The 18881-nt window shown below is 43.0% G+C and overlaps 1 protein-coding gene across 1 annotated transcript in view; it reads left to right on the top strand.

Moving 5' to 3' along the window:
* The window catches only part of LOC122811112, a 1431540-nt gene that overhangs the window by 500208 nt on the left and 912451 nt on the right, over positions 1 to 18881 (top strand). The window lies entirely within an intron of this gene.

The following is an 18881-nucleotide window of genomic DNA, read 5'->3' as shown; positions in this document are numbered from 1 at the left end:
GATGCTGTTAGGGTGACAATGGCATATCTAAAGAGAGGGATAAGGGAGGCAAAGAGTGCATATGGAAAGAAAGTACAAAAACATTTCACTGACATGAGGGACTCCAGGACTATGTGGCAGGGCATAAAAGCCATATCCGAATACAAACCAGCATCCGCTCAATGTGAGGAGAGCACAGAATTCTTGGATAGGCTGAACACCTTCTAAAGCAGATTTGAGGAGCAGAACTGCTCCAAGGCAATGTTACTCCCCATAGAAGAAGGTGACCCTGTGTCAAGTGAATCTAAGAAAGGCTGCCGGGCAGGGCAACATCTTGGGTAAGGTGTTAAAGGACTGTGCTGAACAACTAAGGACCGTACTGATGGAAATATTTAATATCTACCTAAAATTGCTGACAAGGGAAGGCACCCAAGTGCTTTAAAAATACAAACGTTAACTACTGCCGAAGAAAGACACTCCCTCTAGCCTTAATGATTATAGATGTTCTTTGTGTTTCACTGTTGCAGTCATTACATATGGGTAATCTACTGGCAGGTTGCCCTCAGTCGGCCTGAGTAACAAAGCCTTGGCTCCTGCATCGGTTGCTGTCTCTTCTTCTATGACGTCAGGTCGTCAGGGGTATAAAATATGCAGTCGACGCCATTTTAATTGGTCTTTCTTGCCGCGCAGTGCCCGAAGCAGTTCGCAAGTGCCGGTCAGCTGACTCCTGAAATTTTTGTTTTCGAGTTTTAGAACCGAAGTCTTCAACCTAAAGCTAAGTATCCTGTTGGGGAAACTTTTTCTTGCTCCTTCCGATGTCAGTAAAAGTTAATAGTTGTATTACTTATGGGAAGCAAATACCTCATAAGGACTTTTCATTTGTACTGTATTCCTTGCCTAGGCCCTGACCACAGCGTGCCTTGCTGTTGGTTTTGTGCTAAATTTAATCAATGCGCTATTAAGTGTCGATATATTTTAGCTTCTCATTATTGTGGCTCAAGATTTAACTATCCAGTAATGTCGACGGTTAGCAATCCGACTACCAGAATTCATAAAAAACGCAAAGAAAAGACAAGAGACAGACCGTCGAGGTCCAAAACCGATGAGGAATCTTTTCCTAAGCCAGTCACCAGTTCTCACTCCACTGCAGAGGCCATCTTTGTTGCACTGCATCTCACAGTGGCAAATGCCTAGAAGATTAGGGCAGCTATGGCAGAATGCTGTTTATTGATTTCAGTTTAGCAATCAGTGCAGTTATCCCAGAACAGCTAATAGAAAAATGTGTCCACCTAGGTGTTAATAACCACATATGCATCTGGATCATGGACTCTCTGACTGGAAGACCCCAAAGACTATATATGGGCAAGAACTCCTCAAAGAGCATCACTGTCAACACAGGAGTATCTCAGGGCTGTGTTCTAAGCACGCTACTGTTTACTCTCCTGACCTACGACTGTAAAACCGTAACACCAACCACATCATTAAGTTTGCGGATGACACTACAGTTGTGGGCCTCATCAGCAAAAGAGAAGAAAAAACTTACAGGGAAGAAGTGAGCGCTCTGACTGGTGTGCCAGGTATAATCTTGATATCAGTGTCAGCAAAACCAAGGAGATCATAATATACTTCAGGAGAGTAAAACCATCTTACTGTCCTCTCATGATAAATGGGGAGCTAGTGGAAAGGGTAAAGAACACAAAAGTCCTACATAGCAGAGGATCTTTCTTTGTCAACCAATACCAGTTGCATAGTAAAGAAGGCCCATCAACGCCTACACTTACTGAGGAGATTGAAGAAAGCAAGCAGACCTCACTCCATCCTCTCCACCTTCTACAGGGGTACCACAGGAAGTATCCTAACATGCAACTTCACAGTGTGGTACGGGAGCTGTTCAGCTACAGATCAGAAAGCCCTACAAAAGATGGTTAGAGTTGCCTAGAAAACAACGGGATCCAAACTTCCAGAGATAAAGGATCTATACATGACACATTGTTACAACAGAGCAACAAAAATAACAAGTGATCCTAAATACCCTGCTTTTGAGTTGTTTCAGACCTGTCGTCTGGCAGAAGATACAGCAGTGTACGCTGTAAAATGACCAGGTTCAAGAACATTTTTTTCCTCAAGCAGTTAGACTCTTGAACTTGTATTAATCTCAGGGATGTGAGATGCTGACAAGTCTTGTGATAACCAAACAATAGTTTAATAACAATAAGACAACATAATCAATTTACCAGTTTACAAGAAAATCATGTGCAATACAATTGCTAGATAGTCTCATCTAGATATTGTCATAATTTAAAGAACATGAGAGTTACATTGTGCGATAAGTACAGGTGCAATAAGGAACCAATCAGCTGCCGCAGTGGTATACAGAATAATTGTAGTAACCGGTACTAATGTAAATGTCTAAGAGAAAGGTTAATGTTAGGTCTGATACATGTGTAACTGTATGTATATGTCTCTTCTAAAAATGTGTAGTTGCATGTATGTTGTCTTTTTTTTTTCAAATGTAGTATTTTATTTCTTTTAAATCATAAAAGCACGTTTTTACAAACTTAACAGAGGAAAAAGAAAAAAATGAAAATATGCGTAGTGAAAGTATGTTAGTGTACAAAAATACAAAAAATGATTTTGAAATACACAGAAATATCACAGCTAAATATTTATGAGCCTGTCTCAAATAGTGGGGATCTTGATTTGTACAGTTATAGTTATAAAAATGAAGCCGAGTCATAGATGCAAAATATTTTTATTTATTTATTTATTTTATTTTACATTTGTTGACCGGGCTAGTCCAACTGGATATATGTCCATTTTCAGTAGAGGCCCGGGGAGAAAAGCTCCATTAGTTATACACTTTCACAAAAAGGCATAAAAGGTTACATGAGAAACCTAGCAAGTAAAACAGATAAAAAATAAATTTCTAAATTTTTTTTTTTTTTTTTTTTTATATGTACAATTTAGTGTCACCTTAAATAGTCACTGGTACTTGGATAAGGAATATGACGTGAAAGATGTTGTTTGTCTTTCGGCTTTTCCCGCTTAGGTGTCACCACAGCGGAACTCCGGTCTGCTAATGACTGGCAGTAGATTTTCACGGCGCAGAGTTGCCAGCTCGACACCCAACCTTCATCGAAGGCAGGCCCATTCACGCATGTCTTTTCGGAATGCCACTCAACCCGTGGGGAGGACATGCAGACTCCACACAGAAAGCACTCCCTGCACTCCAGCCGAGAATCGAATGGGAGAACCTCTTGCTGTGAGACAACAACATTACTGCTGCACCACCCCGGCATGAAAGATTTACTCGCAAACATTTTATAAAATACACTGAATCCTTGGGATAATCTGTTTACTTATGTCTTAATGAAGTTTGTGTTTATCTTATAACTTTGTAATCTGAAGTTGTTAATCTTCTTCCATTCATCACTGATGGGTACGGTTCCGAACCCTCGGAACCGAGTCGGCCAAATGCCTAGCTAGTGTACACCAAACTCTCGAGCCACGCTACTACCCACAATGCCCTTCATCCCATACCTCAGATCTCATTTGCTGTGCAGCCATATAGCAGCATTTTCACCGAGCTCTCCAGCTAAGTAGTTTTGAATTATTCAAAAGTGTATTTCTTCCAAAAAGTTTTCTTGTAGTGTCTTCTTATAGTCTAGCTCTACCCACAGGTATTCCTTTTCTTACCATTGTTGGTATTTTCTTGCCTTTTTCTTTACTTTTACCACCCTTGTGGTAACTCTTCATACCATTGCTGGTAGTCTGGCCCTTCTTTCTTTCTTTCTTTCTTTCTTTCTTTCTTTCTTTCTCTGTTTGAGCGAGTGTTAGTATGTCTGAGAAAAAGGGTACTTCTGGTTTTAAACATTGCACATCATGCTGTGGTAAATTACCTAACAGTGACTCGCATTTTAAATGCATTTATTGTCTGGCCATTTCGCATCTGTCTGCGACTCCCCCATGTGATATTTGTGCGAGTTTTAGCCAACGGACTTTGAATGAATGGTGCAACAAGTTGATTTTGAAAGGATTGCTTTCCTATTCTTTCTCTGAGGCTATTTCTGTGGAGGTCTCAACCCCTCCAGGCAAAGATAAGAAGCATCCTCGCTCTGATCCTTCTTCACTGGCTGGTGAGATGGGCAAAAATCATCCATCTAAGACTGGTAGATCTTTCTCCGAGCATCGACTTGCTGTCTCGGTGCCACCGATTTCGGAATCCTAGCACAATTTCTGGGAAATCTGAATTGGTGCCGGGCTCGACAACGACGACTACTGAACTGATCGTTTCTTCATTTCCGACCAGTCTGGTTCAGGACACTTCGTCACCGACCTCGCCTTTACAGCCTCCGGCTCCAACGACCTCGGATACGATTTTGACTATTACCCTGATTGTGACTTCGGCTCAGAGTTCCCTGTCGGTGTCGACTTTACCGTTTACGCAATTCAAATCAGAATCCTCGGCTCCGTTGATTTCATTACCACGGACCAGCTGTTCGTCTTCTGTGGACCCGTTTGCCGGGCAACCCTACAGTCCTTTTCTGGATCGGCCTGAATCCCCTTCCGGGATATCGATTAGGTCTGCCATGAGCGTGTCCGAAATAGACATTGTCCGTCTCGTGGATCAGGTATTGACTGCAAGAGGAATCTCTAGACCCTGTTCTGCTCCGGGTGTTGGGATTTTTCCTCCTTCGACTCCTTTGTATTCTCCTGATGGGGATCTTTTGGTCTGAAGGCCCTTGCTTTTAATGGGACCCCTTCCTTCAGCACCGATTGCTTTGATGCCTGAAGCATCTAAGTCCTGGTGGGCTTCAGTTCTGACGACAGCTCACCTTACTCAATCCCTTGCTTCAGGGGTGGAATATTCGGTTCCGGCTCTGGCACCAGCACCCTTCTCTGTTCCCATCTCGGATCTGAAAGTTATTTCCGCACTGAACCCTTCTCAAACATCAGTGTTGAAGGTGGACCATTCGGAGCGGGGTGTGACCCCGGTTCCAATTCAGTCCTCTTCGGTTCCGAGTTCCCATCCGTCTTCGGGTGGGCCTGCCTTCCGGATTATGGAGAGGGCGCTGGCGGCTAACAATCCTCCTCCAGCAGCTCTCCCTTTGGTTTCCCCCATTACTCAGCCATCGCCAGCCCTCGGCAGGGGACCACTAATCCAAAGCACCCTCCCTTTCCGAGGCTTCTTCGGACATTCCCATCAAAGAGCCTCCTGGGAAGAGGGTGTGCAAAAGAAAACATATAGACTTACCTGAAGAGTCCCTTACTGAGGATGCAGGTTACGATGATGGAGAAGGTTTTCCTAGATCACCCCCTGACAATGTTTCCTTTGGGGACATCTTGGAGATTTTGAGTTTGAGGAGTGACTGGAAATCTTCCACCCCTTCCCCGGAGGAATCCTTATTCTTACAAGCTTTCCGTTCCCGGCCCACTACTTCCTGGGTGACCCCTCCTGCAGATGAGTTGGTCAAATTCATCGTGCAGCGAGCGTGGAAGAGCCCGAATTCAGTAGAAGCTATCAGACAAGGTACTTTCTTCTCCAGAGGATCAACCCCATTGGTCGAAAGGCTTGCCAGTAGACCCTGTGTTGGTGGTGGTGGTGGCCATGAAGAAGGACTTGGCAGAAGAGAGTCTGGCTGTTCACCCGTCCAGCAGGGAGTCCTGGGCGGTGGACAGGCTAGGGAAGTGAGTCTTTGCTGCAGCGACCCTTGCCGTGCATTCGCTGAATTTCTTGGCACATTTTACGAGACTCCAGAGAGATCTTATCTCCGAACTCTCTGGTAGCCTTGCGGGTCAAGTGTCTGATGGAGCACGTGACAGAGTGACCTCCCAACTTGCCACCCTTGAAGCGGTTTCGAATTTCTCAATGAGGTTGCTCTCACATGCAACCGAAGGAGCAGCTAGAGCAGCAGGTGCTGGCGTTGTTGTCCGACGTCATGCCTGGATGCGCATTTCTGACCTACCGGATTCCTTCAAGTCTTCCTTTTTGAACACCCCTATTGAACCCTCCACGCTCTTTTGTTCTAAGGTCAAGGATACTTTGGTCAGGTGCCAGCAGGACGGAAAAACCTTGTCTGCCGTGGGCCTACGCTTCTCCAAACCTCAGCGTTCTTTCTCCAGGAATCAGAGGAGTGGGAAGTTGTGGCACAAGAAGTCGCATGGTTTCCTTCGTGACGCACATGGCTAGGACTCCTCCAGAGGCAGAGGAGGGGCTGACGGTGGAAGAAGTCCCTTTAGGGGCAGAGGGGGTTACCGGAATCAGGGCTCCAGAGATTCTTTCTCTGGTAGGCCCTAACATCGCTCCTGAAGCATTGCCCGATTGCTTTCATTTGGAAGCAGTCGGGGTGCATTTCTCTCTGCACCAAGCAGCCTGGTCCTCCATTACCAACGATCTATGAGTGCAGAGAATTATCACCAGAGGCTATCACTCACATTCCCCTCAAATCCTTTCCAAGACCTCAATTCTCCCTTCCCTACATTCCACCCAGTCAAAGGGAGGAGGCAGCTTCCGAAATCAAGAAGCTTCTTCTAAAGCGAGTCATCCAAAAGGTCCCCCCAGATCAGTTAAGATCAGGGTTCTACTCCAGACTCTTTTTGGTGCCAAAAAAGGTGGGGGACTGGAGGACCATTCTGGATCTCAGTTATTTGAATGAGTCAGTTATACAGACCAAGTTCCGCATGGTCACTATTCAATCCATCCTTCCATGTCTTCAGGAGGGTGTGTGGATGTGCTTTCTAGATCTCCGGGATGCGTATTACCACATCAAAATGGACAAATGCTCCAGGAGGCTTTTGCGCTTCTGGCTGGGAGCCAATCATTTTCAATTCAGAGCCCTGCCTTTCAGTCTCTCGACGGCCCTCCAGAGTGTTCACGAAATGTCTAGCAGTGGTGACAGCTCTCTTGAGACTTCACGGATTCCAGGTGTTTCCTTATCTGGACGATTGGCTCCTCTCCACCCCCACCGAGCATCTACTGACCAAGGCCCTGCAACACACTCTGTCTCTGGCGGAGTCTCTGTATATTACTATCATTTGGGAAAAATCAAACCTTCAGCCCTCACAACAGTTGGAATTCATAGGGGCTATGTTCAACACTCAACTTGGTCTAATATCCCTTCCTCATCACAGTCTCTTAAAAAATGCAAGTGATACTCGACTGCAGGAAAGTGTCAGCAAGGGCAGTTCTGCAGGCTCTGGGTTCCATGGCGGCAGCCATTCCCATTGTTCTGTTGGCCAGGCTTCATATGCGCCTGTTACAGTGGCTTCTTCAAACTTAATGGATACACAATCATCATCCCTTGAACGTACTAATCCTCATCACTGACCTTTGCAAGCAGGATATCCTCTGGTGGATGAAAATGGATGAAAGTCTGTGGTGTCGCCCCTTTCAACCTTTTCACCCCAGCACCATGGTGACTATGGACACTTCCCTGATTGGGTGGGGGTCCATTTTCAGGGAAGATCTGTTCAAGGCATGTGGTCTCCTCTAGAAGTCGACTTACACATCAACATTCTAGAGCTCAGAGCTGTGTTGCTGGTGTTACAAGCTCTCCACCCTCTTCTTCCTCTTGGACCGATTGCTATCCAGTCTGACAGCATCTGTGGTCTGGTACATCAACAAGCAGGGAGGGACCAGATCTTACCCCCTATGCCGCAAAGCCATGAGAATTTGGCAGTGGACGATAGCTACAACCGTTTCCTTATTGCTACACACATCCCGGGGAGTTCCAACGTGATTGCGGACAGGCTGAGCAGATGCATTCTGCTTCCTCACGAATGGTTTCTCAACCCAGAAGTGGTGGAGGAAGTTTATAGCTGCTGGGGCTGGCCTTGCTGCGATCTGTTTGCCTCCCCCTCCAATGCGAAGTGCAGCAGCTACTTTGCCCTTTTTCCTCCACAGGGGGAGTCCCCGACAGATGCTCTGACGTTCGATTGGCCCATGGGTCTCCTGTACGCTTTTCCTCCCATTCCCTTGATACCGTTGGTATTAAGGAAAGCTACTCGTTTGAGAAGCAGAATGATTCTCATTGCCCCATTCTGGGCTCGTCAGGTTTGGTTCCCCTTTCTTCAGCCACACCTGCTCCAACCCCCTTGGATTCTAGACTTCCATCAGGATCTCATCTCTCACCTTCAAGGGTTGTCGTCGCCAAATCTGGCCATTCTCAACTGACAGCTTGGTTGCTCCAATTCCGTTAGTAGCCAGGCTTGAGTCACTTTCTTCTCTGGTACAGAATATTATTTTGGCCTCCCACAAACCTTCTACCAGAAAACTTTATAAAAATAAGTGGAAATGTTTTTCCTTGTGGGCACAAGAGCTGTCTCTAGATTCTGTTTCTGTTCCAGTAGCTACGGTTCTTCAATACCTGACCGAGCTTTTCCTTAATGGGTCTTCTGCATCCACGATTCGGGTGCATCTAGCTGCCATCTCCTTTTTCCATGATGGTTCAGACGGAATTCCTGTTATTTCTTCCCGTCTGTGTAAGACTTTCTTGAAGGGGATTTTTCATTCTAGACCTCCCATTAGGCAACCTGTAGAATCATGGAATCTGTCGAGGGTGCTTCAAACTTTGACTCTATCTCCGTTCGAGCCGGCTGCAGCCTGTGATGTGAAGTTTCTGTCCTTGAAGACCTTGTTTCTGGTGGCGGTTACTTCAGCCAGACGTGTATCAGAGCTGCAGGCATTATGCATTAAAAGTCCTTATTTGATCACTTTGCACCAATCCCACTTTCTTACCCAAGGTGGTTTCGGAATTCTCTATTAATCAGCCCATTGAGTTGCCCGTGTTTTTCCCTAATTATACCAACAAGGGGAATACTGTCGCCATTCCTTGGATGTCCACAGACAGTTGCGGTTTTATTTGGACAGGACAAAGTCTTTTCAAAAGTCAGATCAGCTTTTTGTTGCCTTTGTGGGCTCAAGAAAGGGATCGGCAGTGTCTAAGTTTACCTTGTCTAAATGGCTTAGGGATTGCATCTCCTTTGTTTATTCTCTGGAGGAGGAATCAGCTCCTGGCCGCATTAAACCTCCTTCTACTAGAGTGTGGCCGCTTCTGTCACCTTTCATGCTAGGGCTTCCATGGATGATATTTGTGCAGCTGCCACCTGGGCTAAACCACATACCTTTATCAAGCATTACAAATTAGATCTGATCTCCAGGGGTAGAGCTGCCTTTGGTTCTATGGTTCTCCGAAATGTTCTTCCATGAGGGCCACCCAAATTCTGTAGTAGCTTAGGGACTCAGTCCCATCAGTGAGGAATGGAAGAAGATTAACAACTTCAGATAAAGAAGTTATGTCTTTCCATAATGTTCCATCTGAGTTGTTGATCTTCTTCCATTCATCACACCCTCCCACCTTCCCCCTCCAAGGCTCCTGTCGGATCTTTGGGTCGTTTTGGTGTGTTATTGTGTTTGCGCAGAAATGGCCTCTGCTGCTATTTCTTTTTTTGTTCTTGTTTCTTGTAGATTTTTTATATATATATATATATATATATATATATATATATATATATATATATTATATATACATATATATATATATATATGTTGCTACTGTGGTTCTGCAAACTAGATCTGAGGTATGGGATGAAGGGCATTGTGGGTAGTAGCATGGCTTGAATGTTTGATGTACGCTAGCTTGGCATTTGGCCGACTCTGTTCCGAGGGTTCGGAACCATACTCTTCTTTGATGAATGGAAGAAGATCAACAACTCGGATGGAACGTTATGGTAAGACATAATTATTTTTATTTATTCCTGTACTGGGATACATTTTGTGTAGTTTTAATCCTCTAATATGTAGTTTAGTAATAGATCCCAGCATTTCTGGAAGTGAGACTGTTTATTCTTACTGTTGGCTATTAACTTGTGTGAGGATATGTATTGTATTGCCATATTTTTAAATCTGTTCCACATTATTTTATTTTAGTACAGTAAAGCCAATTTTGGGTTGCGTATAATTTGATTAAAGCAAAAAAATAGTGATTAACTTGTGTTTATTTAATGTAGGTAATTTCTGAGTTGTAATATGTAGGATAGCAAATTCCCATGAAAGCATTTTTTTCATAACCCATTTTCTCAAGCTTTACTTATAGTGCACACCATAGTTTATATACTAGTTTACAACTTCAAAACACATGGTGTATCTCCAATTACCGAGGGGCAGAATGGACAGTAGGGTGAAAAGTTTTGTATTAATTGACATGGGTGTGAGAAATTATTGTTTATCTTAAGTTGAGTGTAAATTAATTTTTTCAAAGGAATGCATTTAATTGTACTCGGTATTGCTTGTAATGCTTGCTCTGAAGTGATACTTTGATTTTGTTTATACCAATAATTAGAGCGTAATAGGGAAGATTGATGTTTATTTGAGGATATTAATTTATAAACTTTTGACAACATTTTTTCTTTATACATTAGGTTTTTAAAATTAACTCTCCCAATGCAATTTTTGTTTCATTTACTTGAATCTTACAAGATGTTCTTCATCTCACATTTTTATCTGACCATGTTAAGACAAGGATTTTGGATGCTCCTTTGGTCTGATGATGTGTTGTTTTTGGTTCACCTGTCAGTCTCAGTCTTGAAAATGGAGAAAGAGGCTAGTAAGTCTATGCAGGTTTTTGATTTTTTACAGTTCAGTTTAGTCGAAGTAGTAGTGCTAGCAGAGCTCAAGAGTTCTTTCAGACCTAGAACAGGAGTTCACCTGCACACAGGGGCAGGGAGGGCAGGGGCCAGTCTTCTAAGTAAAGCTACAATGACTCCTAGCTTTTTTTTGCAGATCCTTCCTTCCTGCCAAGCTTTGGGAGAGGAAGGAAGGTTGCCTCTTCAGGAAAAATTGATGTTTGATTACCCAAGTATTGGATATATGGGATATTATTAGTTTAGGTATTTTTTTTTCTTGCCTCCTGCCGCCTCCTTTCAAAGGCATGCCGGACGTCCCTCTCAGCAGGCTCACAAGCAAATGCTTCAAATGAGAATATAAGACCCCCGTAGAAGGCTCCTACTCTGCTTGGGGATCTCGAATTTTGTGTTGAAAAAACTCACTCTACAACTTGAGCCCTTGCACAGCATCTGCAGGAAATATTTATCATGAATGAAGACTTTTTTTTGCCAATTATTGCCTCTGTGAGAGGAAATTACAGGCCCCAGGCCCTTATGGCAGTTGAGCCTTTTTTCCATTTAAAGGATAGGGTGTCTTTCTTTGCCTGCCTTTCTTTATTGCCTATTGGGTGGTTAGTAGTGTGGCTTTAAACCAAACTATTTGCCTGCTTTTTTTATTTATACCAAAATAAAGGGAAAGGATTTTGCACACTTTTTGTATACACAGACAGTTTATTGGCTTGTTGAGCAGAGACCAAAGGGTTCAGGCAGTCTCAGCAGTTGTTTTTTGTTTGTTTTGCTTTGGGTTCTCAGGGCAAACCTGTTTACAAACCATTTCTATGTGGAGGGGTTTGGTTTGCTATTTCTTATTCATTTCATCCCATCATGGAGAGAGCATTCAGGGTAAGGCAGCCCACCACACAGGGCTACTGCCACTTCCAGCTTTTTTTGGGGGTGGCTACTAAGATATTTTGGGAGCTTGGCTACTAAGTTCAGTGCATATACTTTCTCTAAGCATTACCACCTTCCACTTTACTCTAAATCTGGGGCTGGATTTGCTACTTACAGGGCATTTTAGCAGCTCCTTTATATTTTTAGTATGCTCCTTAGCCTTACCTGTGCTTTGGGATTCTACCCTTATGTAGGATGACTTGAAGATAGCAGTGAATGAAGTACAGTTTGTACCTACCATAAATGTAGATGTTCACTGTTGTTGAAGGTGGTGGTGTGGTTTTGTATTGTACATATTGTATATATGGTTATGCCGGGGGGGGTTTGTTTTTTTTGGTTTTTGGCTTTTGCCTTTTTTCTTGTTAGGGCCTTCTGACATCTGGAAAGACTGGACTACCCATATGTAAGGACTGCAGCAATGTGGATCTTCGAACATCTACATTTATGGTAGGTACAAAACTGTACTTTTATTGTATTGATGAGAATTTTAATGATGCTTATTATAGTATATTTTTATGAACATTTAGAGCCTTCCTAGTATTCAGAGTTGAAATATCTTTTGGTTTATAAACGTCCCAAACTGTAGTATGCCTAACCAAAGGATACAGATTCAGATTGATTAGCCTGTTATTGATTTTAAGGTTAGGATTTAGGTGTATAGGTTGAAGTAAAACTAAGTAGGACTCTAGATTTAAAGATGACATTAACCTTCGAAATATGTTAACTTGATTTTTAATCGATTTTTGAAGCTTGATTTTTTTGATATTTTTTTGTTTAATATAGAGAAGTGATTTTAGTTTGATAAGTGTTTTTAAATGCCCAAACCATATCTTAACCCACATTGGAGACCACTCTGTATTATTTGGATTATAATTAGCAATTTGAATAATCTTATTGGCACAACTTATTTCAAGTCCAAGCCCATCTTTCTCTTTGGGTAAAATCACTTTATTCTAGTTGTTTTAGGGTACTAGATAAACTTTGATACTTTTGTATATGTAGAGCGGAGAATTTACATGAGATATTAAAATAGATTGTGTTAAAGTAGAAAGAGAATCCTAGGGAGGATATTCATTTTAGTGATGGCTGTTCTGGATAAAGAAGAAAGACCCATATTTTTCTATCTTTTTATATCTAAAACTGCATTTGTTCATGTATTTCACAAGTTGTTCCCTCATTAATGCTTTTTGAATATGTTGAAAGTTTACTCCTAGGTATTTGAGTGAATAATTTATTTTCATTTCAGAAACTGGACAGTAGTATTCCTTATGTCTTATCAGATTAATTGAGAAAATGTAAGATTTAGCTGGTTTGATTTCAAAATTTGTTATATTTTAAAAGTTTTCAATGTTTTTTAATATGTTATGTAAATCCATATTTGGGAGTTGAAAATAGATGCTTAGATCATCCGCAAAAGCAGTAAATTTTAATGTTATGTTTTGGATTGCTGGTTATGTGGTGGTAGGTTTTTGGCCTATAAATAGTGTTTTGTCTTTTCAGTTCTGAGCATGATGCATGCAATTTCGTTTAGACTTCTGACAGCTGTTTAGTCTGATGAAGTCCCGTTGTTGTATGGGATGAAAGAGCTTATGTTTTGTTAATAAACTTGTTTTTTTGTGAAGTGCTTATGGATTTGTTGCAACATAGTTTAGAGCTAACTTCGGTAGTCTATACATCGCTGGTGTCCTGCAGATTTTTTTCCCCACAGAGTTCATTTTTCTTTGTGGTTTATACTGTCCATACTTGTCATAATTAATTACCTGTACCTGCAGGCTGCTTTTCTTAAAAAGCAGATGCTTGTGGATAAAAAAACAGCTACTGGTACTTGAAATGCACAAAAAGAATTACCATTTTTATGTTTCCATTGCTTTCTCTTTTCTGAAGTCATTTTACTTTAACATTAGCTGTAGCTTAAGCTAAAACATTAAGCTAGATATATCTAGCTTTCTAAAATGGAAGTTTCTTTTTTTGGTCTCCCTCTTGCATGTCATGACCCCCAGTGTCCCATATCCTGGTTGGGTCTACCAGCTAGTCTCCTACTCTTGGATGTCTTTGTTTACAGCTGGTGTGTTTTTTTTTTTTAATATATGCCATACCCACTTCCCTTTCTCAACCCCCTTGCTCTGTGACCACATCCGAGGACAACTCTTCTGTATGGACTATGCCTCTCCTTAGGAAGACTCATCAGCAAGTGCCCTTCCCTCTTGGACAAGCATGCTTTTCCCTCCGTTCTGCTCAGTCAGTTACCAGAGCAGCTAATTGAACTCATGTCAACTGGTGGGGAAGATGTTCTTCGTGTTTCACTGTTGCAGTCATTACATTTGAGTAATCTGCTGGCAAGTTGCTCTCAGTCGGCCTGATTAACAAAGCCTTGGGTCCTTTGTCGGTTGCTGTCCCTTCTTCCATGACGCCAGGTCTTCAGGGGTATAAAACATGCAGCCGACGCCATTACATCAGTCTTTCTTGCCACGCGGTGCCCGAAGCAGAAGCAGTTCACAAGTGGCGGTCAGCCGACTCCTGAAATTTTCGTTTTTGAGTTTCAGAACTGAAGTCTTCAACTAAAAGCTAAGTACCCCATTGGAGAAACTTTTTCTTGCTCCTTACCGATGTCAGTAAAAGTTAATAATTGCATTACTTGTGGGAAGCAAATACCTCATAAGGATTTTCATTTGTACTGTATTCCTTGCCTAGGCCCAGACTACGATGTATCTTGCTGTCAGTTTTGTGCTTTATTTAATCAATGCACTATCCGTCGAAGGTACATTTTTGCTTATAAATATTTTGGTTCTTGGCTTAATTATCCAGATATGACGTCTGTTAGCCCCCCGACTACCGGAAAACTGAAAAACGCAAAGAAAAAGAGACAGGCTGTTGATATCCAAAACTGCCAATGACGCTTCTCCTAAGCCATTCACCAGTTCGCCGGTACTCAGTGAGGCGCTTTCGCAGCCCCTGATACCCGCTGCTTCTGAGTTGCAGGCCTCTGTTGAGACCCATTCGGAGTCCGGTATGCCACGAGATGCTTCACCTATGGAACCCGCAGATGTCTCTACCTTGGATGGGTCCAGAGCCGCTGTGCAGGCACCGGCTTCTGAGGGTGTATTCAGGCCTACAGACTTGCGTTTTAAACTGACTCCACCTCCAGTATTAAGGCCTAAACCTCGATCTATGTCTAAAAAACCGACGCCCAGGCCACACGGTCAGGCCCCTATGCCTAAAAAACAAGTGATCAAAGTGGCTGAAGATTGAATTACTTTAATCAGGGGTAGTCAACCCCCCCCCCCCCAAGATGCCTAGGGCTGAACTTGACTTTGAAACTTCCAAACAGGACCCTGTTTCTTCTGATTCTTCTAATGACCTGGATTTGTCCATGCCTACTTATGAGGACTCTGATGCAGAGGATTCCATTCCCTCTGTTTCTCCCCCTGAGGATTTTTCTTTTGGGGAAACTTTACATACCTTAAGGGAGCATTTCCACTGAGAAAGCCAGGATTTCTCTGAATCTAAAAAGAGGCTTGGGGATTTTTTTCTTCTTCCTCAGCATAGGCTCTTGGCTATACCTCCTGTATTAGACATTGTTGATGATGTGTTTTCGGAATACAGTATGGCCCCTGATTCCTTATCTCCGGCCTAGTAAACCATACAGGTACTACAGGGTTCCTGAGTCCCACAAATTCCTTTTAAAAAATCCTGTTGTGGACCCTGAAACCATTTATCAGCGGCCCAAGGGCATTAAGGCCTCTACTGCTAAAAATCCTACCCCTTCTGATAGAGACTCCAGGGTGCTGGATAGATGGGGTAAAAGGTTTATACTTCTGCACCCTTGGCAATCAGGGCTTTAAACTGTCAATTCATTGCTAAAATATCAACAGCATATCATGGGACTGCTTAAACAGAAAATGATGTTGACTTCTGACTGTGTGGAAAATAAAGATTTACAGGATTTATTGCATTCAGCTGAACAAGTTGGAAAACATACTTTGCAATGTGGTTTTGATTCTTTAGAGGCCTCTTGCAGGGCTGCTGTTACTGGTTCTGTGCTTAGAAGGCATGTTTGGCTTAAGGAGCAATCTCTGCCTGATCATGTTAAAGCAAAACTGTTGCATGCCCCTTTGCAGCAGGACCTCCTGTTTGGCAATAAGGCCGAAGAAGTTCTGAAAAAGATGGAAGATAAAGCTAAATCTATGCAGACTGTGAAATTTTCTTACAAGTACAACCTCCTACATTTAGTAGGCAATGGCCTACTAAGAACTGGTCCTTTCCAGCTCCTTCCAGAGCCACTCAAGCCAAACCCAGACATTCCAAATGGACCAGGTTTCAGTCCCAAGGGACTTTCAGACCTAAGCAATGGGGTGCTTCCACTTCCAAATATGGAAATAACAAGACTCCACCCTATGGTAAACAGTCTCAATGAGTTTCCTTTAAAATTACCAAGCACTTACCTTTTAGCTGCTCCTTTGGGTGGAAAACTGGCTCTTCATGCAAAAAACTGGCAGCTTATAACCCAGGACAAATGGGTTTTAAATATAGTGTTCCAGGGATACAGATTTCATTTCCATACGTTGCCAACTCCAAACAGGTGGCCAGACCTGCCCCCATATCAGTGAGTAGAGGCTCAGAAACAAGTACTTTCCCTCCTAAACATGGGGGCTATTCAGCTAGTACCAGAAGAAGAAAAGGGATAAGGATGTTCTTCATGTTTCACTGTTGCAGTCATTACATTTGGGTAATCTGCTGGCAGGTTGCCCTCAGTCGGCCTGAATAACAAAGTCTTGGGTCCTGTGTCGGTTACTGTCTCCTCCTCCATGACGTCAGGTCATCAGGGGTATAAAACATGCAGCCAGCGCCATTTTATCTAGTCTTTCTTGCCGTGCAGTGCCCAAAGCAGAAGCAGTTCGCAAGTGCTGGTCGGCCGACTCCTGAAATTTTCCCATTCGAGTTTCAGAGCCAAAGTCTTCAAACTAAAGCTAAGTACCCCATTGGGGAAACTTTTTCTTGCTCCTTACTGATGTCAGTAAATTGCATTACTTGTGGGAAGCAAATACCTCATAAGAATTTTCATTTGTACTGTATTCCTTGCCTAGGCCCAGATCATAACATGCCTTGCTGTCGGTTTTGTGCTAGATTTAACCAACGCACTGTTAAGCGTTGGTATATTTTTGCTTCCAAATATTTTGGATCAAGATTTAATTATTCTGAAATATCGCTGTTTACCAATCCGAATACCAGAGTTCACAAAAAGCGCAAAGAAAAAGACAGAGACAGACCGTCGAGGTCCAAAATTGACGAAGCTTCTCCTAAGTCAGTCGCCGGTATTCAGTGAGGTGCTTTCGCAGCCCCTGATACCCGCTACTTTTGAGTCGCAGACCTCTACCGAGACCCATTCGGAGTCCGGTATGCCGCAAGTTTCTCAGAGTATTGAACCCACGGATGTCTCTCCCTTGGATGGGTCTGGAGCCGCTGAGCAGGCACCGGCTTCTGAGGGTGTTTTCAGGCCTCAACATTTCTATATCAAACCCACGCCAGCCTCAAAAACAAGATAAAAAATATTAGGGCCTTAAACTGCCAGTTTCATATGCTTAAATATCAACAGCATGTTGTGGGCTTACTGAAACAGAAAATGATGTTTATTTCTGATTGTCTGGAAAATAAAGAATTACAAGAATTATTGCATTCAGCAGAACAAGTTAGAAAGCATACTTTGCAATGTGGTTTTGATTCCTTGGAGGCCTCTTGCAGGTCCGCAGTTACTGGATCTGTGATTAGAAGGCATGCCTGGCTCAAGGAGCAAAATCTGCCTGATCATGTTAAAGCTAAATTGTTAGATGCCCCCTTTGCAGCATGATACTCTTGTTTGGTAATAAGGCAGAAGAGGTTTTAAAGAAAATGGAAGACAAAGCTAAATCTGTCCAAACTGTAAAAGATTTCTTGCAAGTGCAGCCACACAGGTTCAGTAGGCACTGGCCTAGTAAAAATTGGTCCTTTCCTGTGCCCAGTAGAGCCACTCAAGGCAAATCCAGGTGCTCAAAAGGCTCCATATACCAATCGCAGGGTTCTTACAAGCCAAAGCAATGGGGTGCCTCCACCTCCAAATCTGGAGGAAACAAAACACAACCCTACAGTAAACAGTATCAATGACTTCCCTCTACCTCCACCAAGCACTTATCTTTTGGCAGCCCCCTTGGGAGGAAAAATAGCACTTCATGCTCGAAATTGTCAATTACCCAGGACAAGTGGGTATTAAACATAGTATCCCAAGGGTACAGATTTCATTTCCATACTTTGCCAATTCCAAACAGTTGGCCAGATCTGCCACAAAATCAGTGGGCAGAGGCTCAGAAACAAGTTATGTCCCTCATGGGATATGGGGGCTCTTCATCCAGTACCAGAAAAGGAAAAAGGACAAGGGTTTTATTCAAGACTTTTCCTGGTACCCAGAAAAGACAATGGCAGGTGTCCAGTACTGGACTTATTGATTTTGAACACGTTCCTGGATATTCCAAAATTCAAAATGTTGACTTTACACCAGCTACTGCCGATGCTGGGCAGGAACGCTTGGTTAGTGACTCTAGAGGCATACCTGCATATCCCAGTTAGGGAATCATGCAGAAGATACTTCCGCTTCAAGGCAGGTTTTTTACATTACCAATTCTCTGCACTGCCCTTTGGCTTATCTACTGCGCCCAGGGTCTTTAAAAAGTGCCTGGCACCAGTAATTGCATTCTGCAGACAAAGAAGCATACACATGTATCCTTATCTGGACGACTGTCTCATTCAAGCAGAGAGCAAGGACACTCTTCTTCAACATCTGACGTTAGTAAAAAGGCTTCTAACATGCCTAGGGTACACAATAAACAAAAAGAAATCCCAAACGGTACCCTCTCAAATAATTACATTCCTGGGTTTAAGCTTGAATACAACTGCCCTGATGGCTTACCTTACGCCAGACAAACAAAGGCAACTGACAACATACTTCAAACAAATGGCAACAAAAACCCAGTTATCTGCAAGACAAATGCTGCAGGTTTTGGGGTTCATGGCATCCAGCATTATACTAATTCCATATGCGAGACAGCATATGAGGAAACTACAGTGGTACCTAAAACGTTTGTGGAGTCAACATTGTCGCAGTCTGGAAACAATGATTCCTCTCATTCCCTGCCTACAACAGGAGTTTCTTTGGTGGGCCGAGACATGTCACCAAAACAAGGGACTCTCATTCATTCTACCCCCTGCCACCCAAACCCTGACTACAGACGCATCAGACTATGCTTGGGGGGCCCACCTGGTGGGGAGGTGCATTCAGGGCAAATGGAGCCCAAAGCAAATGCATCTGCATATCAACTAGA

The sequence above is a fragment of the Protopterus annectens genome, chromosome 9.part0 (genome assembly GCF_019279795.1).
Source record: "Protopterus annectens isolate FY-2018-M chromosome 9.part0, PAN1.0, whole genome shotgun sequence".
Classification (NCBI taxonomy): Eukaryota; Metazoa; Chordata; order Ceratodontiformes; family Protopteridae; genus Protopterus; species Protopterus annectens.
The sequence above is the reverse complement of the archived record's forward strand: the minus strand, read 5'-3'. Positions and strand labels throughout refer to the sequence as shown.